Source organism: Myotis yumanensis, unplaced genomic scaffold, assembly GCF_028538775.1.
Source record: "Myotis yumanensis isolate MYYU_CA2020_CCGP unplaced genomic scaffold, mMyoYum1.0.hap1 SCAF_1, whole genome shotgun sequence".
Classification (NCBI taxonomy): Eukaryota; Metazoa; Chordata; class Mammalia; order Chiroptera; family Vespertilionidae; genus Myotis; species Myotis yumanensis.
The window spans coordinates 40244628-40269315 of NW_027223752.1; the positions used below are offsets into that span (position 1 = coordinate 40244628).

General features: G+C 36.3%; 1 protein-coding gene and 1 non-coding gene across 2 annotated transcripts in view; one reads left to right on the forward strand and one right to left on the reverse strand.

Moving 5' to 3' along the window:
* The window catches only part of MNAT1 (MNAT1 component of CDK activating kinase), a 200029-nt gene that overhangs the window by 27159 nt on the left and 148182 nt on the right, over positions 1-24688 (reverse strand). The window lies entirely within an intron of this gene.
* LOC138999739 (U6 spliceosomal RNA) lies at positions 9438-9544 on the forward strand. The gene has a single exon (XR_011469442.1). It is a non-coding gene; the product is annotated as a U6 spliceosomal RNA (small nuclear RNA).

Below are 24688 nucleotides of genomic sequence, written 5' to 3' on the forward strand. Positions count from 1 at the left end.
AACACATACCAGGACTTAAGACTGGAAATTGCACATTTGTTTTTAAAAGTCATTACTATGGCCATGAAAACAAACCCTTTAAGTAAAGTTTGAGAGATTCACCATCTCAGGACACTGAACAGCAAGAACAAAAAAAAAGAGGGGTGGAAGGTGGGGGGATGGTAGGAAAAAAACTGACCGTTATAATTAGCTAAGTCCCAATGAAAACCATGGATGGGTTAAGAAAGCCCTACTGACCAGGCCGGAATGCTGACTACACTGTTGGGTTTTGGATTGAGTAACAGTTAGGATTCCAACTAAAAACAGATGACACACTCTACTTAGGATAACCTGAGGAGGGTTTATTTACAAAAGGACTATTTATAGAAGTAAAGATGTAGAGAAATAAAGGGATAGTTCAGTAACCCAGGTAGCAGCAGAGACATTGTCACTGTAAGCTAGAGAAACAAGTTTAGTTCTAACCCCCACCCACTCACTCACCAACCCTCCCCAACCCCAGGGCAAAAAAAAAAAAAAAAACGCGTTTAGAAAGGGTTGTCTTGAAAAGAGTGGTAGACACAGCCAGCATATGCCAACCTGGTATGGAAATCAATACCTTTGTCTCCCTCTCCTCCCTCTCTTTGATTTCCTGCTGAGGATGCCCATTGTCCACCCCTACTCCAACCTGAAAACCTAAAGGCACAGGAGCCACTGATATAGTCCATACAAATCAGTATCTCAGGGTATAGAGCTGGGTAGAGAAGAAAGACGAATGGATCTGAAGGAGCTAACAAAAGATATCCATCACGAAAAGTATTCCAAAGTCCTATGTCCCATTCCCAGATCTTTAATCAAGAATCCCAAGGTATTAACTCAGTTCCAGAAAGACTAAGATAAATAATTCTGTTTACCTTGGATAGTGAGTGAATATTAGTCTTTGGAGAAGAAGTAAATTGAAACTAGTAATATTTTTGTGTAAGCTGTAATTACATGGATATATAAAGGTTTTATAATTAATGAGGTTTGTATATACTGATTTTCTTTTTACAATGTTTGAACCACATAAGATAATTTGATTTAGTTAATTTTTAAGTCAGATTATTCTATTTACAGGAGTTTGAGTTCTTGGAAGATTTTGTTAGATTTGTAAAGCAGCTTTATTAGGAATTTGATGTTCCTTAAAAAATCAGACTTTTAAATTTGTAATTAGAGTTCAAATTAAATTTCTGAGTTAATGAACTTAAGAAAAAAAATGGTTCTTATTTTATATAAAAATCACTTGATTCATAAATAAAATAAGATCTGAAAATTGAGATTAAAAGCTTAAGAATAGTTAGGTTTATATTTATAACTTTAAAAAGGTATATAGTAATTTATACATCAACTAGCGGCCTGGTGCACATAATTTGTGCACTGGGGGGGGAGGGATGGTGTCCCTCAGCCCAGCCTGCAGCCTCTTGCAACCCGGGACTGCTGGCTCCCAACCGCTCGCCTGCCTGCCTGCCTGATCGCCCCTAACCATTCTGCCTGCCAGCCTGATCACCCCCTAACCACTCCCCTGCCAACCCGATCGCCCCCAATTGCCCTCCCCTGTAGGCCTGATTTTGCCCCCAACTTCCCTCCCCTGCGGGCCTGGTCATCCCTAACTGCCCTCCCCTGCCAGCCTGTTTGCCCCTAACTTCCCTCCCCTGCCAGCCTGGTTGCCCCCAACTGCCCTCCCGTGCCAGCCTGGTCCCCCCCAACTGCCCTCCCCTGCTGGCCTGGTCGCCCCTAACTGCCATCCCCTGCCGGCCTGGTCGCCCCCAACTGCCCTCCGCTGCCAGCCTGATCACCCACAACTGCCCTCCCCTGCCGGCCATCTTGTGGCGGCCACCTTGTAGCCACATGGGGGTGGCCATCTTGTGCAAGGGTGTGATGGTCAATTTGCATATTGCCTCTTTATTATATAGGATAATTGTGTAAGTTCCTTCCAATACACAACAAAGGCAATACATATTCTATTTACAAGTGATATAAAATAAAATCACACAAAAGATGGGAAAAAAAGATTTTCAAAAAGACCACATACATGGCAAATGCTAATAAGAAGGCTAGTTGAACATATTGTTATAGTTTGTTTATAAGTTTAAAATAAGCCAGTATTAATAGGAATAGAGAAGAAACCTATATAATAATAAAGGAGTAATCCTCTAAAAAGATTGAATAAATTTGCATGCACCTAAAAAGTAGCCCAAAAGCATATGAAGAAAAATAACTGTAGTATCTCTCTATATTAGTTTTTTATAGTGAGTCAGATAATTTCTTTTGGATAACCTGTCACAAAATGTGACATTTTAATGAAAATTATAAAATAGTAAGGTTTTAAAATTTTAAATTTACTTTTTAAAGTAGAAAAAAGAAATCTCTTTTTCTTAAAAATCATGATATTACCTTCTAAATATATTTGAAATTAAACTTCCCAAAAATGTTCATGATCAATAAAGCCCCTTGCCTTCAGGTTTGCTATCTATACCACCCTGATCCATGACATCCATAAAGTGCTGTACTAACTATCCTTCTACAACAGTATTTCATAAAGTCACCTCCCTACTTGACACCTTTTAATTAGTCTCCCACCATTTACACTATAATAAAATCCAAATTCTTCAGCTTGTCTATTTCTCCATTCTCATCTCCCAGTACCTCTTCTCCCTAACCTCTACCCCACTGATATTTTCTATTCTAGCATCAACAGTCTTTTGGATCAGGCTTCTGAGCCTTCTCATACACTTTTCTTTCTACTTAGAATGTTTTTCTCCTTCTAACAGTCTGGCAAATATCTAGTCATCCTTTGCACCCTACAGACACCACTTCTTGCAAAAGTTTTCTCAGATCAAATTTCCACTCTCCCTCCAAAACAAACATAATGACTGCCTCTTGTATGCTATTTCTGAATTTTATCCAACTTTTAACATAATTCTATTCTGCATTTTTCATATTTTAAAGGGTTTGTAAAATAAGCTTTGGATTGGAAAAACCTTATGTCAGTTTATAGTTTTTATTTCTATTCAAATATAAAATGTTTAAGACTTGCTATAGTTATGAACTAAATGACAAGAAAAAGGAAAATAAATAAAGAGGTCACAAAAACAAATAGTTTCAAAACTGGATACAATGAAAATAATACTAATGTGGAATACTTATTAAATAGTGACAACATACTTTGATAGAAATAAGAACTAGGAGAGCTTTATATACTGAGTGACCAAAGTAAAACTAAATACTTCTTACATTAATGATCTGACACGTTTTTAACGAATAAATGTTTTCTCGTATACTAGTAGTCTACTTTTTACACTCTATCATTTTAGAAAAGAACATTTAAAATATACCCCTTCTGATAAACAGTAACCCTTTTGCTAATCAATTTCAAGTGGAGTCAAGCATAACTAGAAAATAACATAGATACTTTATTATGCAATAAGAAAAGAGCTTTCAATGCTTTTTAAAAAAATATCAGAAGCAAAAGGGATTCTTCATAACTTATATGGCAATAGATTTCTCATACAATATAATCAGGAATGTAAAATTAATTCTTAAAATTTACAAAGTTCTTATTTCTAAGAAATCTACAATACAGTAAGTCCTTCTTTTATCTACAAATCACTTCCATACTACAGGGCTGTATAAACTGGAAGTCTTTGATGAGCAAGGGCACCTGGCTGACCATTTGTCATTTTCTTCAGAATAAGAGCCAGTTAACTGTCTACCTTCTCAACACTACAATACAGAAAACATTCTCCCTCCTTCAATAGGTAATACATTCTGCTTCACTCATATTTCTAGGTCCAAATCACCAGATGCGATAAATTATGAGCTAATCATAGAAATGCCAGAAACAACTGTAAGTAAGCATTTTAATAGCTGCAGGGAACGCAAGGACACTGCAGTCCTAGCTAGAGATCAATAAAAGATCATTCTATGTGCATAATCTATATGGATAACACTTTAGAATTCCATGATGCCCAAACTCCTATCCCCAACTGAAATTCCTGTAGAACTTTAAGCCTATCTGAATCTGTTCCAAAGTAGAAAGAATATATACTTTGAAGTTCTAGGTTTAAATCTTTTTTTCCAAAACTCTGTGGCTTTGGAAAATTATTTAGCCTCTTTTAAAGCCAGGTCTCCTTATCTATAAAATCATGACAATTTACCAATCAGAGGGTTGTTGTGCAATGAATTAATGTAATATAAACGCTTAATAGAGTGTCTGGCAAAGAGTGGGTGTGTTCAATATTCCGTGTTAGGAGCTAGGACTGTATATGCTCAAAATTAGTTCTCTTTCTTAATTCCATCCTCTGAACCCCAATAGTACTCTGTATCTATTTTCTTATGGTTCTTACTTTCTACCTTGTCTTACAGATACTCACTTATATGACTAGTCTGTAAGCTCTGAGAGCAGAAACCATGTTTAATATATATTCTAATTTTTCACAATGTCAAATACATCATGTACCCAGAAGTACACCCAACAATATTTTTAAATGAATTAAAAATATTGGAGAATTAAAAATATTGGAAAATAAAAGATACTACTCCATGATTAAAGGGAAAACAGCAAGACATCTGGAAGTTAATACAAAATAGTTTCCATTTCCTTCAACTAATGAAAAATTATTATCAGTAAGAATCAGAATGCCAACTTTTCATCAATGCTACATCTTAGTATAGTCTTATACTTTACATAAAGTATTTCAGTATCAATTATGTAATGTTTTGTGTGTGCTTCTTAAAGGCAACTGCCTGAAAAGTGACCACTGACTACATAACACAAATGATCCTTCCTCTTCAAATATAGTCACTAGATATAGTCACCCTAATTGGCGAAGGAAGGAAGGAAGGAAGGGAGGGAAGGAGGGAGGGGAGAAACAACATTTACCTAGATGATTTCTGGGGTTCATTTAAAACTCAGCTAATTTTTCTGCAATAAACAAGACAAAATTATTAAGATTTAATACAAACACCCAAGTTACAAACCAGAAGAACAGTATATACAAATTGGTTTTTCCAAATCAGTACTACACATTCTCTTTACATCATACCCTAGTATTATTTAACACATATATTTTTTGCTGGTATCAATGAGTACATAGTTAAAACATTTACCAGATGCTTTCCCTTTTAAAGATGGCTATCTAACTGCAGTGGGTGTGGAAGTAGAACTTGGTGGCGGTGGTGGTGGTGGTGGTGGTGGTGGTGAGGACAACAGCAAGAGCAGTTACCATTTATTAAGGGCTTACTATGTGCCCAATATTGTCCTAAGCCCCTTAACACTTTATCTCATTGTTCCACACAACAGCCCTACAAAGTAGGTATTACATTTCTCCATTTAAGATATGAGGAAACTAAAGCTGAGAGAGGTTAAACCATTTGTGAAATGTTATACAACTAATATGTGATGGAGTAAGGTTTAGAACCTACTAAGCATGACAACTCCATAGCTTCCCTCACATTTATGCCTTAATTTTACCATCTAAAATACAATAAAAGAAAAAAATAACTAATCAACAAATACAGTTGTATTCAGGTAAAGAAAATTCTACTTTACCAGAATCCCTTTCAGGAAAAGCACTATTTGTATTTGTACTCTTTCTTTGTTTCGAAGGAAACCCTTGATAATCTGGGGAAGGTGAAATACCCTGCCCCTCCTAATAACATTTAAATGTGGGAGAAATTGCCCTCCATGAGGTAAAGGAAGGAATTTCTTTAAGTTACTTAAAAAGGAAAGAAAAAGGGAGAGAGATGGGAGAAAGAAGAGGTGAAATGCAAACCAAGTGACACAATACTGTAGTTGCAGGTAGGTGATATGATCCCTCTTTTTGTAACACTTAAATCTTCAGGAAAATGTGAGCAGACTTCTGGGGAGTCCACAGAAAAGACAAAGTTGTATATCCAAGGGTATGACAAAGCTCTATATCTACAGGGAATTAAAAGAATACCATATCACAGAGGTAGAGCAGAGAGGCAAACAAGAGAAAGCAACAAAATTATGTGGAGGACTCTAGATGCCATTCTTTTTATTAAGTAACAAAGAAGGGCATATCTTTTCCTCCTATGACAACTAAAACTGTCATTAAATAAAAAAGTGGGAAATTAGTCATTCATGGCCCTTCCCCTTTTTCCTTACATTGTTCCTTAAATTCTTACCTATGATTTTTCAATGAAATCATTGAAACAAAACTTCCTATCTGCTCCTTTGTCTACTTAAAATATTAGAACACCATAGTAGTTTTCCTCAAAGATAAACTAAATCTTTATTTAAGTAAGTAGAAGACAAATGCTTAACTTAACTAAATGCCAAAACTATAAGGAAAAATGGCAATACAACCATTTATCATTGAATTAATATACCTAGTTGATCAAACTGGGGGTGGGGGAAGAAAAGGTAAGAAAACTCAACAGACCTAAAAACAATATAATATTAATAAATTCTAAGGGAATAGACTTTCCATATAGCACTTTTATATTCTACAAGTCAGTATTCTAGGGCTTTACATATATTACCTCATTTAGTGCTCAAAACAATCTTATAAGATAGGTGTTATTATGTCTATTTTATAAAGGAGAAACTGATACTGAATGATTAAATAACTTATTTCAGATTATAACCAAGCAAGGACACAGTCAGGATTTAAACCTCAGCAATCTAACTCCAAAAACCCTCCTCACAAGATCTGTACTGTACTACAACTTATTATTTGCAAAGTAATTTACATGTCTTCAAAGATTTGTTTTTAAGATTACTGATATAGCCTGGCCGCAAGGCTCAGTGGTTGAGCGTCAACCTATGAACCAGGAGGTCACAGTTTGATTTCGGTCAGGGCACAGGCTCAATCCCCAATAGGGGGCGTGCAGGAGGCAGCCAGTCAATGATTCTCTTTCATCATTGATGTTTCTTTCTCTCTCTCTTTCTCTCTCTCTCTCTCTCTCTCTCTCTCTCTCTCTCTCTTCCTCTCTGAAATCAATAAGCATATATTTTTTTAAAAGATTACTTATCAAATCACATTTTCTGAAAATAAAGTATAACATAGTGCATGAAATTATGGTGCAAAATCACTAATATTTAGCTATTTAGAAACTAGCATAACCTCTGACACATGGCTTTAAAAATGATAAATGCTAGCCCTGGCAAGTTAGCTCAGTTGGCTAGAGCATTGTCCCAATATACCAGGGTTGCATTTCTTAGCATCACAGATAAGATACAGTTAAACAATAAGTCTATAGTATGCTTAACTGTCTTTGGAATTAATGTCAATAGTGCAGACTAAGATTCTTAAGTAAGTGACATTAAATATGGGTATTACACATATAGTACTTAACTCTTTACAATGTCCAAAAGCAGCGGTTCTCAACCTGTGGGTCACGACCCCTTTGGCGGTCAAACGACCCTTTCACAGGGGTCGCCTAAGACCATCCTGCATATCAGATATTTACATTACGATTCATAACAATAGAAACGAAAATAATTTTATGGTTGGGTCACAACATGAGGAACTGTATTTAAAGGGCCAGAAGGTTGAGAACCACTGTCCTAAAGGGATAAACTAAAAGGAATCTAACACTTAAAAGAATACAAAGTAAAAAACAAATAGCTAAAATACATGAACATTCCACCTGTAGTATTTCCTTGAGCCATTTAATTATTATTCAACCATATCTCTAAGAAAAGGGGGGAAAAGCCCAAAATTTCTAAAAATTGTAACTCCTTCTTAAAAACAAAATAAAATGCTAAACTAAGTAAAATTAACAGTTCTGAAATGCAATTAAATTTATGATAAACCAACACTGAACACCCATGGCATACTTTAAGGTTGTTGTAGTTTTGCAAGAAAAAAAAAACTAAATATAATTCTCTTAAAAAGTATTTTTTTAATGAAACACATTTTAAGAAATAAAAATGAATAAGAAACTAATTTATCAGTCTAGTTTTAGGCTGCACTTAACATAAGAAAAAAGGTAATGGAACTTAAATAAAACTTGTTTGAGAGAAATCATTTCCCAAAATTAAGTAATAATAAATTCCTGCTGTTGTTGGGTGGAAAAGTATTAGTACTAAATGAAAGTGCCTGCATGCTTTGGTAAGAAAACTTCATTTTTCCCATCTGCAACTGGAACCAATATCATGCCAATTTGAAAGTACCTGTCTTTTATAAAGCTACAAAGCAGGAAGTAGAAATGAAAAATGCAGTTGCGTCCATAAAATGAAAGGAATCCTCTGTCATTTTTTTCTGTTTGATATCCTCGATCAAATAAGTTATAGAAAATAAAATAAAAAACAAATGGCAATTAAAAAATCTATTGATCATCATAAAAGTAAAATTAACATAATAATAACTAATACTGAGATGTTCAACTTGTTTTTAAAAATAAAGCTATGATTTTTAAACACTAAAGCAAATTTATACAAGTAGAAATACAACAAATGATTAAAAGAGATTTGCCATTTAAAAAAATATTTTTAACTGATTTTTAGAAAGAGAGGAATAGAGAGGGAGAAAGAGCAACATCAAACTAACTTAAATAACTTAACTAAATGCCAAAAGGTTATCAAGTTTACTAATAAGTTAGTTAAGCAACATCTGGGTGCCAGAACGACACATAGAATGGCTGCCCATAACATGGGCATGTGCCCTCACCAGGAATTGAACCAGCAACCCTTTGGTGCACCAGATGACCCCCAAACAACTAAGCCATGCTGGGTAGGGCCAGATTTTGCCATTTTAAAACATGATGGAGAATGGCTCTGGTCACTCAGTGAAGATGATACTGCTCCCCACAAATTAAAAAAACAAAAACAAAAGGAAAATGAGCAGGTGTGGAATGTTAATCTGATACAATAAAATATTTTGTGTCACTGACTATCTTACAAAATTTGCATATTTATAATCTCAGATTATCAACAAGCATAACTGAGTAAAATGACAAACCCACAGATCACCAGCTGCCGAATGAAGAACAAGATAAAGGAAAAAAGAAAAAAAACTTTGCTTTTCTAGACAGGAAAGTCCAAAATACAAAGCAAAAATAAATACCACATGGGGGTAAAAAATTGATAATCCTATATAATAAAAGGCTAATATGCAAATTGTCCCCTCAACTGGGAGTTCGACTGGGAGTTCGACCAGGGGCGGGGCTGGCCCACCAACCTCCCGCGTCCCCCTTCCCATGGCTGGCCCGGCCTGATCGCCCCAATTGGGGCAGGCTGGTTGGACCTCACCTGTGCATGATTTCGTGCACCAGGCCTCTAGTTAAATATAAAATGGGTGAAAACTAATGACCTTATAATATGTAGTTTGGACTAGTAAAAATAAGTTTGAACCTTCTAGAAATGGAAAATATTTAAATACAAGCTATCCTATGAACAAACAGCATGCTTAATTCCTAAAATTATTGAACAAAACATTTACAACATTTAGATAGTGCTCACTTTGGCAGCACATATACTAAAATTGGAATGATACAGAGAAGATTAGCATGGCCCCTGCACAAGGATGACATGCAAATTCGTGAAGCATTCCATATTTAAAAAAATAAATAAATAAATCTATAATAATAAAGGCATTATATGCTAATTAGATCACATGTCCTTCCGGATGAAGCCAGGGCTACAAGGGAAGCCTGGATACTGGGTGCCTGCCAGCGGCTGGAGGGAAACCCGGGTGCCAGGTGCCAGCCGGTGGCCGGAGGGAAGCCCAGGTCCCGGGTGCCAGCCGGAGGCAGGAGGGAAGACTGGGTTCTGGGTGCCAGAGAGAAGCCGGTGCCGGCAGCCGGGGGAAGGAAGGCCTGCTCTTGCATGAATTTCATGCATCGGGCCTCTAGTAAATAAATAAAACATTTAGATACTTAGCTGTTTATCTAATAAAAATAATTAATTCACCATTATTTTTTAAAAGTGATTTTGAGAGTGTTTAAAAATCTTTTACCTTGACAACTATGCAATTCTTCTCAGCCATCAACAGCACAACTATCCTGAACATTAAGGGTTTCCGCATATTAAATGAACAAGTTAGGTCTAAGATATTTATCTATAGCCAGATTTCTAAAATAAAAAGACACTAAGACAAAAATTGAAGAAATATCATGAATACAAATACCATGAAGAGCATTAAGTTACCCCCCTATGCGGCAATGGGCTTTATTATGACAGAAGTTTTTACTCTCTACCTACTTTGGTCCCACCCAGCAGCTGTGGCAAGTAGTGGTGGTGAATCAGAAGGAAGTGGCAGCTGCACATACTCTCTGGCAGCAGAATAAATGTGGTCCTTGTCCCTCACTGACTTCTCTTCCTGCCCCCCACACAGTAGACAACAAGAGTGAGCAGGCAGAAAGAAAGCCTGAAGCAGCTGCCTTAATCATTCAGATGCTTGCTGCAGCTCTCACACACAGTCTTGCGTCCCACTGTCATATTCTGTAGGCCGTGCAAAACTTTGAAGGAGGCCTTCTCCCTCTGAAAGGCACCATAATTGGCCAGACATTCAAGCCAAAAACCATGGCATTTTCCTAGACAATTCTTTATTTACATGTGAAGTTAGTTGCCAAGTCCTACTAATTCTGTCCCTTAAATCTCAAATTCATTCTCTTAACTCCATCCTCACTTTTCAGACATCTCTATTTTTGGCTCTCTATATTTTTTTTCAGCCTACTCAAATACATCCTCCACATTGCTGCCTTTACAAGTATTTTTCTAAAATGTAAATCTGAGTATGCCACTTATTAAAAGTTCTTCAACAGCTCCCTGTAACTAAAAATGCATGGTCCAGAAACCAGCTATAAGGAAAAATGGTTTTTCTACCTTGATTTAAGACACACAGAAATAAATGGGGAAAACGTGTATCATCCCAAATACTTAATATGGCAAATAAGACTTCATTATCTGGACTCCAAACTAGTTTCTTGCCCCTCTGTTACAACCCCTCTGCACTAGTCAGACTGAACTACTTATATTTCCACCGTGCTCTTTCAAATCTCCTTCTTGTCTATGTATGCATATAGGCTCAAATTTATCCTTTACAATGGAGATGGAATTCCACCATCTCCACAAAGCCTTCCTTGATAGTCTCCCATCTAATGGTATGCTTGCTTACATAAGAGGCTCCTTTTCCAGATGTCAGCTCTTGAAGGAGAAACCATGGGTGACTGATGTTCATAACTTTAGTACCCGGCAGGATTACATTTAATACACTTCAGAAGGAAGAAGAATCTTGACACTTGGCACTCTCATACCTCTTTCTGCTATGCCTAAGTGGTCTTCTGTTTGAAAGGTCATTTCAGAACATCTGTGCTTTCAAGATTTCAAGACACTTTGGGATAAGACGGGATGCGATGCACTGAGTGGAAAAACTTAAAATGAATAAGAGATGTTCCCAGAATTAGAAGAATTTACAGTCTACAGGGGAAAACAGACCAAAAAATATAAAGAAGATAAGTCTTTAGTAACAAGGATTTTGAAGGAGGATGTCTTCTTAAGCAAATACTCTGGAATTAACTGATGACAGTATTTGTAACACAGCCAAAACTAAACACTGCCTCTAATTTTTGACCTGGAAAAGTAATTAAGGGAGCAGTTTTGCTTTACCAAGGCATGTTATATTTTTCTGACCTTTGAATACAAAGATTTTGGATTTGAAGACTGAAACAAAATTTAGACTTCTTGACATTAGAAATTTAGGTGTTTGCTTATTTTGAGGTTGAAAGAGGGTGGTTCCTGTCAAAATGTTTCCTTGCTAAGGATCTTGGACCTAAAACAGTAATAATAAATATATTTTAAAGATTTAATTATAAATTGACAGAAAAGATGTGATATGTTTCCTTATAGTTTTCACATTTAAAATTAAACATTCCTCAAACATAATACACACCACTGTCTAACACTCACTATTCCAGATAGGTTCAAAGCTAAAAATGTAATTCAGGAAAAGAAAAGACAACATTCCTCAGGTCAAAGAAAAATTCAGGACTCAAAATCACATAACTTTGCTTATAGTAAGAATTACTGGGGATAATATGTCAAACACATGGCTTTTTAAAGGGAATTCAACCAAGAAAGTGAGGAGATAGAAGAGGACAGGATAGTCAGAGGCAGGGATCAGGGGGTGGGGAGGAAATAGAACTGAGGAACCTAACCAACCCAGAGGGAGTTGCTAAGGCAACCCAGCTGGGGGAAAAGAAGGGTACACACAGGAGGCATGAGCTCCAAAATATATGGATGTTGCCCAGCCAGCGTGGCTCAGGGATTGAATGTCAACCTATGAACCAGGAGGTCACAGTTTGACTTCTGGTCAGGGCACATGCCCAGGTTATGGGCTTGATCCCCAGTATGTGATGTACAGAAGGCATCCAATCAATGATTCACTCTCATCATTCATGTTTCTGTCTCTCTCTCCCTCTTCCTTCCTCTCTGAAATCAATAAAAATCTATTTTAAAATAAATAAAAAAATGTATAGATGTTGCTAAGACAGGCAGCTTGCAGATAACCAATCACAAGTCAGTGAGGCATATAATCAATCCCAAGGATTGATTATATAGCAAAGCATATATCCATCCCTAGACAAAAAAGCATGCTCTCTTATTCTCTCTCTCTTCCGCACTGGGTTCCTGGCTCTCCTATGGCAGGAGATATGCTTTCACTCACTAGAAGGGTTACAATCAAAATGACAAATAATAATATAATTGGACCATGCACACACCTGGGCAAAAGGCAATAGCTTCTCAGAACTGTATTCTATTTTTAGAATTTAAAACATTTTGCAACTTTTCAAAAGCTAAACAGAAGCTCACCCATCTCTTCCTTTACCACATTTTTTTAATGACAGGGAATAATAAAATTTCCCAAATGGGTAAAGCATGTGTATTTTATGTCTAGGTTTAAGTGAGTATCCCAACTTGAGGGTCATTTCCAGAGGCAAATAAGGAAAAGGTCCCCTCAGGGAAGGAATTATATCTCTGAAAGCCACAACATTAGAAGACTCGGTTCTCCTTTTGAATGTGTAAATCAACAACTCTTTATAGAAATAACTAGAGGCCTGGTGTGGGGAGGGGGGAGTATTTTTGAGCCCGGTCTATACCCTCTTGCAATCCGGGACCCTTTGGGGATGTCTGACTGCTGGTTTAGGCCCAGAATCGGGAGCATATCTCCTGCCAGTAGGACATCACCTGCCTGCCTGCCTGCCTGATCGCCCCTAACCACTTGTCTGCCTGCCTGATCGCCCCTAACCGCCCTGCCTGCCTGATCACCCCTAACCACTCTGCCTGCATGCCTGATCACCCCTAACCACTCTGCCTGCCTGCCTGATCACCCCTAACCACCCTGCCTGCCTGCCTGATCGCCCCTAACTGCTCTGCCTGCCTGCCTGATCGCCCCTAACTGCTCTGCCTGCCTGCCTAATCACCCCTAACTGCTCACCTGCTGCCTCATCGCCCCAACCACTCGCCTGCCTACCTGATTGCCCCTAACTGCTGGCCTGCCTGCCTGATCCCCTCTAACCGCTCTGCCTGCCTGATCGCCCCTAACTGCTCCGCCTGCCTGCCTGATTGCCCCTAACCGCTCTGCCTGCCTGTCTGATTGCCCCTAACTGCTCCGCCTGCCTGCCTGATTGCCCCTAACCACTCTGCCTGCCTGCCTGATCACCCCTAATCACCTCTGCCTGAGCCTCCCCTCCCCCCCGTGGTGGCTTCATCCGGAAGGACATCCGGAATGATGTCTGGAAGGTCATTCAGCTGACCAGTCTAATTAGCATATTATGCTTTTATTATTATAGATAAGGGTGATTCCTGAGATAATGAATTCATCTCATATCTGGAGAAGACTTTTTAAATGCTAAGGTTTCTAAACAGATAGTGGGACCAAATGAACAGCATTATGATTAAAGTCCACAATCAAGACTGAAGCTGCATCAAAAGATCTCCATTGCTAAATTATTTCTGACTGAGCCTACTCTGACTCAGTGAACCAGAGGCCTTTACCTCTATGCTGGCATGTCTGTAATAACATGATATGTGTTCTTGAAAGACCTCACATTCTGCTAAATATATACATTAAAATTATGGGTAAAACTCAATTTAGAAAGTCCACACAACACCTATGCAGACTTCATAATCAGAGCACTAACAAAAACATTAACAATCCTCCCAAAAGTATTAGCATAGTTTATGCCAGTGTGGCTCAGTTGGTTGAGCATCCTCCCATGCACTGACAGGTCACCAATTCGATTCCAGGGTTGTGGGCTCAATCCCCAGTAGGGGGCATGTAGAAGGCAGCCAATTGATGTTTCTCTCTCACATCGATGTTTCCTTCTCTCCCTTTCTCTTCCTCTTTCTTTAAAATCAATAAAAACGTATTTTTTAAAGGTTGGTTAAAAGCCAAATAAATAAAGTGAGAATGAACATCCTGTATAGTACTTTATTCATTTTTCTATGACTTGCTACACTCAGCTATGTTAATGTATCTATATTTCTGAGTTCAGCTGCTATTACTCCATAGTGTAACACATTTACATGCTGGGAAAGATCATTCAATCTGTGTCCCAGTTGTCAATTCTTCCTCACCCATTCCCTGGCTTGCTTTACACAGACCTCCAGTGTTGGACACCTGTTAGTGATCACATTTGTGGAGCTCTCTGAGATTATTTTTCTCTGTAGAGGTTTAGTACTTTGAGAGTCGAGGAAGGGGGTGCTGTTTGTCAGGATGCTCTTACAACACAACAGAGAGATTTAATATATTTCTATTTCTTAATTTTTGCATTTTAATTTATTGATTTCAGAGAGAGGGACAGGGAGGGAGGGAGGGAGGGAGGGAGGAAGAGAGAGATTAGTTGTTCCACCTATTTATGCATTCTTTTGGTTGATTCTTGTATGTGCCCTGATTGGGGATTAAACCCACAATCTTGGGGTATCGGGAAGACACTAACCAACTGTGCTGCCTGTCCAAGGCTTTTTTAAAAAATATATTTTATTGATTTTTTACAGAGAGGAAGGGAGAGAGACAGAGAGTTAGAAACATCGGTGAGAGAGAAACATCAATCAGCTGCCTCCTGCACACCTACTGGAGATGTGCCCACAACTAAGGTACATGCCCTTGACCGGAATCGAACCTGGGACCTTTCAGTCTGCAGGCCAACGCTCTATCCACTGAGCCAAACTGGTTATGGCAGCCTTTTTTTAAAAAATGTTTTTATTGATTTCAGGGAGAGGAAGATAAAAACATCAATGATGAGAGAGAAAGTTTGATCGGCTTCCCCCTACTGGGGACGAGCGAGCAACCTGGGCATGTGCCCTGACTGGGAATGGCACAGGGTCACCTCTTGGTGCATAGGACGATGCTGAACCAACTGAACCACACTGGTTGGGCCAGGTCTTATCTCTTAATTTTAAAATTGGCTGAAAGAATATTTCATTTTTTTCAAATTCAAAAACAATGTCTCTTGATTTAATTTTTCTTACTCAAGCTCTAGATAGAAAAAAAATTTCCCTACATTAATTTATATCACAGTTTTGCTATTTTCAAGGCATGGAGTACAATTTTTTTAAAAACACAGGCACTGAATTTGAGTAACTCTTTAATGTTAACACAAATTTATTTATATAAATTTGTAAATTCCATGTCTATGTGACATACCAACACAGTATAACAAGGCAAATATCTCATACAATTATTTTTTAAAAGCTATTATTACTCTCCAGAAATTTCATTATGGTTACAAAGATTGAAATAAATGTTTTTAACCTAGAAAAATCTACTGATCAAACAAGTTTTCATCATTAAAAAGATGAAACTGCTGAACCAAAAAACAGAATTTTTTGTTTTACTTTTTAAATTTCTTCTGTCTCTTTTAAAGTGGTGGTCATTACATTTATTACTGTTCAGGTGCTTACCAGATGTTAAAAGTCATTTACCCTCAAATGGGCCTTAAAAACATGTTTATCCTTCAATCCAGGGATTTTGCTAATAAAATAATTGGAAAATGACACAAAAATTTAGCAACCATCTATTTATAAAAACCTAATATAGAACTGGTTAAATAAATTATGATATGAAATACTTTAAGTGATACTTGGATAAATATGGAAAATTACAGTAAGTTAAAAGAAGTAACAAATTAATATAAATGTTTTTGTAAAATATACATTATATATGAAAATAGGAAAAGCTCTAGGAGGCTATTTTCCAAGGCTATACCAGTAGTTCTCAAAGTGTATTCCCCAATCAACATCAGTATCACTTAGGAACTTGTTCAAAATGAAAATTCTGGGGCCTCACTCCCGTCTCACTTAATCAAAAACCCTGGAGGCAGGACCAAGCAATCTGTGTTTAAGTAAACTCTAAGTGATTCTGATGTATGCCAAAGTTTAAGAACCATTACTCTAGATCCTTTATGGGATCAAGATCCCATTGAAACTCATGAAAATTATTAATTTTCTCCCAAAAAAGAGTACATTAAGAAAAATGCTCCATTTTACATATATTTCAAAGACAAACATAAAGCAGAGGGTATCTACAGTAGTACAATACTATTCCCAAATATATCATACTAGAGGCCTAGTGCACGAAATTCGTGCACTGGCGGGGTGGGGTACCCCTCAGCCCAGCCTGCACCCTCTCACAGTCCGTGAGTCCTCAGGGGATGTCTGACTGACACAGAGGTGGGAGAGGCTCCCACCACCACCGCTGCACTCGCCAGCGATGAGCCCAGCTCAGGGCTTTTCACTGAGCGGCGCTCCTCCTATGGGAGCACACAGACCACCAGGGGGCAGCTCCTGCATTGAGCGTCTGCCCCTGGTGGTCAGTGCATATCATAGCGACTGGTTGTTTCACCATTCAGTGGATTTGCATATTAGCCTTTTATTATATAGGATCCTATACTGAGCCCTAGGACTCTTTACTAAACAATAAATAATGCATAATTATTATGTATAAATTGCCAAAATTAAATTGAGAAAAATGAAAGAACCAGAAAACTGTAAACTAACCCCTCAAATCTGGCACATCAATATTTCTTCTGATTTGTCTTCCAAGGCTCACACAAAATCTCCTGGGTTTAACTTTCTAAAATTCTGAACTTTATTGAGTTATAAGCTGAACTAGTGGCCTTTGCAATGGAGAATTCTCACAAGATCACTATTCCATTTAATTATCAACCTGTTCTTTCTGACTTTAAGAGAAAAACTCTTTAGAGAAGTTAAAAAAAAACTTTTTAAAATTCTGAACTGTGAATGTTTTAGAAACAATGAGGCACAGAACTCACATACCCTAGGATTTAAGCAGATCCCTGATTTCCTTTCAGCTTATAGTAAGAACTAATATCAAACTAGAGACTTCAATGAGGAAAAAAGACTAAAAATTGAATAGGCATTCGGTATTTATCTCTTAATTTTATTTTTCCATATAAATTGCACATTTCTGTGATAACATATGCATCTCCTATGATAAGAAATTTTAATCATATACAGACATTAGTTATTCTAAGAAAAATATTCAAATGCTTTTTTAAAAACACTATATGCACACCTGCTATTCTCCTATCAATCCAAGCAGGAAACCATTTCTCCTCTACATCATGAGCAATAGAAAAGTACTTATTAAAACATTAATCACAGTCCATTATATTCTGACTCGCTGCCAAAAGTTCCCATTACATCACCGAAAATATCTATTAACCAAAACCTGCTTCTGACAAGTTACAGGAGTGTAGTGTTTAGAATTTAGTAATGTAAAAGTCAGTTTAAAAAGAACAGTTACACAATTGATTTTGCAGTGGCAGCAAAAATGATTCATTTTTTTCCGACATTTATTACCAAAAGGTTGATTTAACTGGTGTTTCTACTGTAAAATTATTATAAAATTATTTTAAATTTCACCTAGCATTATTAAACACATTTACTATGAAAGTATTAAATACAGATGACTGGTTAAAGAATTTCAAAATGTACTGAATATACCACTGTACATAAAACTATATTGTCTTGTGTAAATATGGGCCTTGTTTAGAGCTATGTCTCACAGGAAATTGTAGCAAATGAAAACCATCCCCATTTTTCCACTCCCACTCTTTAGGATTTATGTTTTTACATTTAAAACCAGTTACACAGAGAAACAAAAAAAAACATGGTAACATTAACTTCAAATCAAAATAATGACTACTTTGGGCATTCTTATCATGTTAAAATAACTGAAAATTATTAAAAGCAAAGCTTAAATATATTTTGATTCTGTACCAGCAGAACCAACTATCTGGTTTTTCATTGCTGGATTTTTGTTTGAGGAGTAGTGACACTGGCTTCTTCCAAACCAGGAAGAAAGGGATTGACATTTAGATAATAAAATGCTAAGAAAAAAAAGCATAGGTAATTATTTCCTGAAAGTAGAGACCACTTATAGCTTATTATGATTTTGCATATTAAAAAAACAGTAACTTAATAGTTGAAACACGTGTAATTTTTCTTTTGTTTACTTATATTTTCAAAGTTTTTATGTAATGAACATGTATTACCTTTATAATGGGGAAAACTCAATGAACATATTTATTTAATAGAGGTTCTTTAAGAAAGCTACATACATGTGACACCAATAATGGGGGGAAACTCTTAGAAAAAGAAAGGCTTACTTGTCTTAACACACTTTATAGAGGGTGGAGCAAAAGCAGGTTTACAGTTGTTCATATGGGAAATAATACAATAATTAATAAATAATGCAAGAATAAACTGTTTTATGTACTCACAACTCTAAACCTACTTTTGCCCCACCCTATATTATACTATATCTTCTTTCAACTCTAAATTGTTATAATCTCTATTCTTTCTGAAAACAGGAGTGAGTAACAGTTTCAAATAGCTTGTATAAAAGTTAATGTTTCTCATGCTAGATAATTTAATTGGTAAATTCATGGCAGAAGAATTAAGAGAAATTAAAAGCATGAATTGTATGTTAGTTAATAAAGATAAAGAAAAAGAAAACAGACCTAGGTTAAAATCATAGAACATGATAACTACAAATTAGCAGGATTCTTTAACCCAAGAGCCAACATGTTTTACATTTGAAAGGTTAAGAGAGTCACCAAGCTACCCGTCTATATATATAAAAGCCTAAGCGACCATTCGACCGTTTGACTGTTTGACCGGTAGCTATGATGTGCACTGACCACCAGAGGGCAGACGCTCAACACACAGGCATGGAAACATAGAATAGACTGATGAATCTCAGAGGGAAGAGGGGAGGGGGGAGGGAGGAAGAGATTAACCAAAAAAGAGTACATTCTGGTATATGCATACCAGAGGCCCGGTGCACGGATTCATGCACCAATGGAGTCCCTCAGCCTGGCCTGCAGGGATCGGGCCAAATCCATGCACCAGGCCTCCAACATCCCCCGAGGGGTCCCAGATTGCGAGAGGACGCAGACCCGGCCAAGGGACCCCACCAGGGCATGAATCTGTGCACCTGGCCTCTAATGTCTAATAATTTCCTAACAGCTCAATCTCCAGATTATTTTTCTTTTTTAAAAAACTTCAATCTCTTTAAATGGAAATACAATTTCTACATACCTAAGGAAAATAAAGTTATCTCTACTTGCAAGTGGTTTTTAAGAGAACATAAATCTTTCATTGCACACCACCAAATAGTTACCAGAACCCTAGCCTATGATTCCTGAGTTCTTGGCAAAAAAACTAAGAATTAATTAGTGATTATACACTTTACAGTACCTTCAATTGGCAGGCTAGCCAACATCTAATTAAAAGAGAGACTCTTCTTGCCGATGTCTTTAAAGAGCCTCACTTCATGCAAGCATGAACATGTTACCCCCAATGAGAATACAAATCTTTAAGTGATTAATTTCTGTTCTACATTTTATTACTAAAATCATTATTTACAAGACTCGAAACTGCCTCTAAAACACTTAATATTTTCCATTATGCATTCTTTACAACAATTATAAGCAAAAGATAAATGATGAAGACCTACAAGCATACTCATCTCACTTCTTCCTTATCTGTTTAAGCATTTAACAAGCATTCCTTGATTACTACTTACGTTATAGAACACTGACTAGGAAATAATTCTGCTTGGCATGATATGTGCAAATTATATATGTTGACATTTGGATAGAAAACAAACTACAGGGTATTATTATTCTTAATATGCTTTTTGAAAATCATAACATTTAATGAAAATAGAGATTATAGAAATAGAAACAGTACCTAGGTTAAAAATAAAACAATTCTGAAAAAGAATCAAACTAATATAGATCACTCTAGGACAATTAAATGACCCATAATTAGACACTTTTTATATTAAAGTAACTTTGGCCTGAAAATGAAACTTAATAATGAGAAATTAGGATGAGATTATGATTATGAGAAATTATGAGACTATGATGTCACAATGATAAAACAAACAAAACCAATCAACAAATTTAAGATTAAATTAGGCTTTAAAAATTCTATAAAGTTCAATATTTATGGAGCTCACTACATATTAGCAGTATTTATTTTTTTAACATATTTTTTATTGATTTCAGAGAGGAAGGGAGAGGAAGAGAGAGATAGAAACATCAATGATGAGGGAATCATTGATCGGCTGCCTCCTGCACATCCCCTACTAGGGATCAAGCCCACAACTCTGGCATGTGCCCTTGATAGAATCGACCCTGGGACCCTTCAGTCCGCAGGCCGACACTCTATCCACTGAGCCAAACCAGCCAGGGCCATATTTCCAGTAACAAATGTTAACTTCAATGGTAGCATTTGTCACTCAAATAGCTAACATGTATATAGTACTTACCATGTGTCATATATTATTCTAAGGGTATATTATTTATTAACTTTTTAATGCTCATAACTATGAGATAAACACTAATATTATCTACAAATTGAAAATGAGGAATCTAAGACACAGAGACAGTAGTAAACTTCCAAGAGTATTAAAACTAGTTAATGAAAAACCCAATATTTAAGCCTAAGCAGACAAACTCCAGAGTATGTTCTCTTAATCTCTACATTTAAAGATTAATGTGATAACTTTTATTTATTTTTTTTAAATATATTTTTTTATTGATTTTTTACAGAGAGGAAGGGAGAGGGATAGAGAGTTAGAAACATCGATGAGAGAGAAACATCGATCAGCTGCCTCCTGCACACCCCCCACTGGGGATGTGCCCGCAACCAAGGTACATGCCCTTGACCGGAATCAAAGCTGGGACCATTCAGTCCGCAGGCCGACGCCCTATCCACCGAGCCAAACCAGTCAGGGCTTAAGTTTGGTATTATTACATCTTATGTTGATAAATTAACAGGAATAGATGACATATTTCTACTGGTAATTTATCCTGGTGATATTCATTAATCACATTGATTTTTCATCAGGTGCAGGCAGTATATAATCCCAACTCCTATAGGGCATGCCTTTAATCTATAGTATCTAGTTTCCATTATTGGTCAATCAAAATTAGACTCACTCAATAAATGTCCACCTGTATGAACCATTCTCTTGCCTCTAAAGCCAGATTTGACCTCTACCTCTAAAACCTTCTTTACTATTAAAATAATAACAATTAACATTTATTGAAATCTTCTGGCATAAAAAGTACTATGCCCTAAGAAAAATAAATTAATTTTATAAAATCAAAATAATCCTGAGAGATACATTCTATTATCATCTCTATTTCACAAATAGAAAAATGAGGTTCGGAGAAGATAAGTTCTCATAGCAAAGGAACATGGCTTGAATTGAAGCCAGATATGTTTAATACTAAAATCTCTGCTGTTTTACAGTATGCTTGGTGCAGTGAGACTATGGGAACTATATATCATATTGCAGTATATCCTATTTATTTACACACCATCATAACCCTCGACTCTATATCAAGAATTCTTTGATGGTCAAAACCATGTGTTATAAACATTTATTTCCTAAAAATAAATTGGACTTAATAAACATCTGATAAATGGATGAATAAGCAGATTGCTACAAAAGCTGCATATCTAATGAAAAAATATAGCACATTAGCAATTCCCAAACTTTTGGGCTTTATGACCTCTTCACACTCTTAAAAATTACTGAGGACTCACAAAAAGGTTTTGTTTAGGTGTTTACCTATATTTTCCATATTAAAAATTAAAGCTAAAAATTTGAAAAATATTTATTATAGTTGGCCCTTGAAGAACACAGGTTTGAACTACATGGATTCACTTATATGTGAATTTTTTTTAATAAATATTATAAATGTATTTTCTGTTCCTTATGACTTTTTGTTATTGTTGTTAATCCTCACCTGAGGAGGATATGTTTCCATTGATTTTTTTTTTTTTAGGGAGAGATTGGAAGAGAAAGGGAAAGACAGAGAGAAACACGTTGGTTGGTTGCCTCCTGTAGGAGCCCCAACCAGGGCCTGGGTGGGGAAGGAGCCTACAACCATGGTACATGCCTTTGACCAGATGTAACCTGGGACCCTTTGGTCCACAGGCCAATGCTCTATCCACTGAGCCAAACTGGCTAAGGCCCTTATGATTTTCTTAATAAAATGCTTTTCTAGCTTACTTTATTTGTAAGAATAGTTATGTAATACTTTTAACATAAAAAATATGTGTTAATAGACTCTTTATATTATCAGTAAAGCTTCCAAGTCAATAGTAGGCTATTAATAGTTAAGTTTGGGGTGAGTCAAAAGTTATACACATACTTTCAACTGCACGGGAGGGGGGAGGGGGTAAGTGCACCGAACTCCCACACTGTTCAAGGTTCAAGTATCATTCATTTAAAAATAACAAGTAAAGCCTATTATATTTTCACATAAATAACAAACCATGTTAACACTAGTCAAAAGGAAGTTGAAATAGCTATTTTAATATCAAAGTAATTGGATTTCACAGCAAAGAATATTACCAGGAATAAAGAGGATTGTTTTAGCCTTGGCGGTGTTCTTCAGTGGTTAGAGTGTCGGCCCAAGCACTGAAGGATCAAGGGTTCAATTCCTGGGCTGCAGGTTCTATCTCCAGCTCAGTTGGGGCAGGTGCAAGAGGCAACCAATCAATGTCTCTCTCTCACATCTCTCCTCTCTCTCTCTCTCTCTCTCTCTCTCTCTCTCCAATGGCAAAAATATCCTTGGGTGAGGATTAACAAATAAAAAAAAATAAAGAGGATCATTTCATAGTGATAAAGAGCTGAAGAAATGAAGATGCTGTGACAAGCCTAAAGTTTATAGTATTAATCAAGGGTATCCCAAAATTCACGCAAGAAGTAATTTTGATAGAAAACACATGTTTATAATTAAAAATTGTAAATTTTTTATTGATTCATAAAGTATACAGTATAGGGTTATGTATGGAATAGCATATCGGGTAAATAGCCTCCACGGCTTTGCTGGCACATACGCACTCTTTTGTTGAAATTTTCCATGACCGTTTTGCATAAATGTGGCTGAATTTCGATGAGGCTCATTTTCATCTTGATGGCTTGGTTAATCGACAAAATTGTCTCATTTGGGGTTCAGAAAATCCACGAGTGATTGTTGAGAAACAAATGCATCCACAACGTGTCACTGTTTGGTGCAGATTTGGGGCTGGAGGCATCATCGAACCATTCTTCTTCGAAAATGCAGCTGCTCAGGCAATAACAAGAGTGCATACGTGCTAGCAAAACTGTGGAGGCCATTTACCCAATATGCTATTCCATACATAACCCTATACTGTATACTTTATGAATCAATAAAAAATTTACAATTTTTAATTATAAACCTGTTTTCTATCAAAATTACTTCTTGCGTGAATTTTGGGACACCCTTTAATAAGAGAGCATCTGCAGATGACATGATTATTTATATGAGTCTACAAAAGATTATTAGAACAAATGAATTTTGCAAGGTTGCAGGCTATAAGATAATATACAAAATTTAACTATCTCCTCATTCCAGAAATAAGCAATCATAAATAAAAATATTTTAAACCATTTAACAGTAACATTATATAAAATACTTAGGGATAAATCTGATAAATTATATACAAAACCTGTACACTAAAACTATACATTGCTGAAAGAAATTAAAGAAGACATAAATAAATGGGAAAATATACCTTGTTCAAGAATCAGAAGATTCTTTTTAAAACAGAACCAATTCTTTCCAAATTGATCTATTGATTCAATAATACCACTCAAAATGTTGGCAGATCTTAGGAAAGTCTGAGAAAATGCCACAGCCAAGGAACCTAAAATTCTGAAAAATGAAAACTAATCTATAGTTATAGAAAGCATATGAGTAGTCTTTTGGTGGAGGTCTGAGAGGTGTGAAGGAGAAATTAACAAGTGACACTAGCAAACTTTTTGAACTGATGATATGTTCATTACCTTGATTATGAAGATGTCATAATTGTATGTACACATACATCAAACCATGTATTTGAAATATGTGCCATTTATTGTAAAACTGTTTAAAAATAGAATTATTCTATATTGCCATAATTAAATTACCATGTAGGTAATTTAGATTATGAGATCTTAGTGACCTTATTTTTACTATAGCTTGAAACATGATTGTTTTATCATCCTACTTCAATTATTCTCTACAATGCTTAAAAACCACTAAGAATAATAAGCAAAAGAATGATTAAATCACATGAAGAATGATATAATAGTTAAATAAATCAAAACTGTATCAATTCTGGGGTTTTTTTACTGCACTGCTCAAA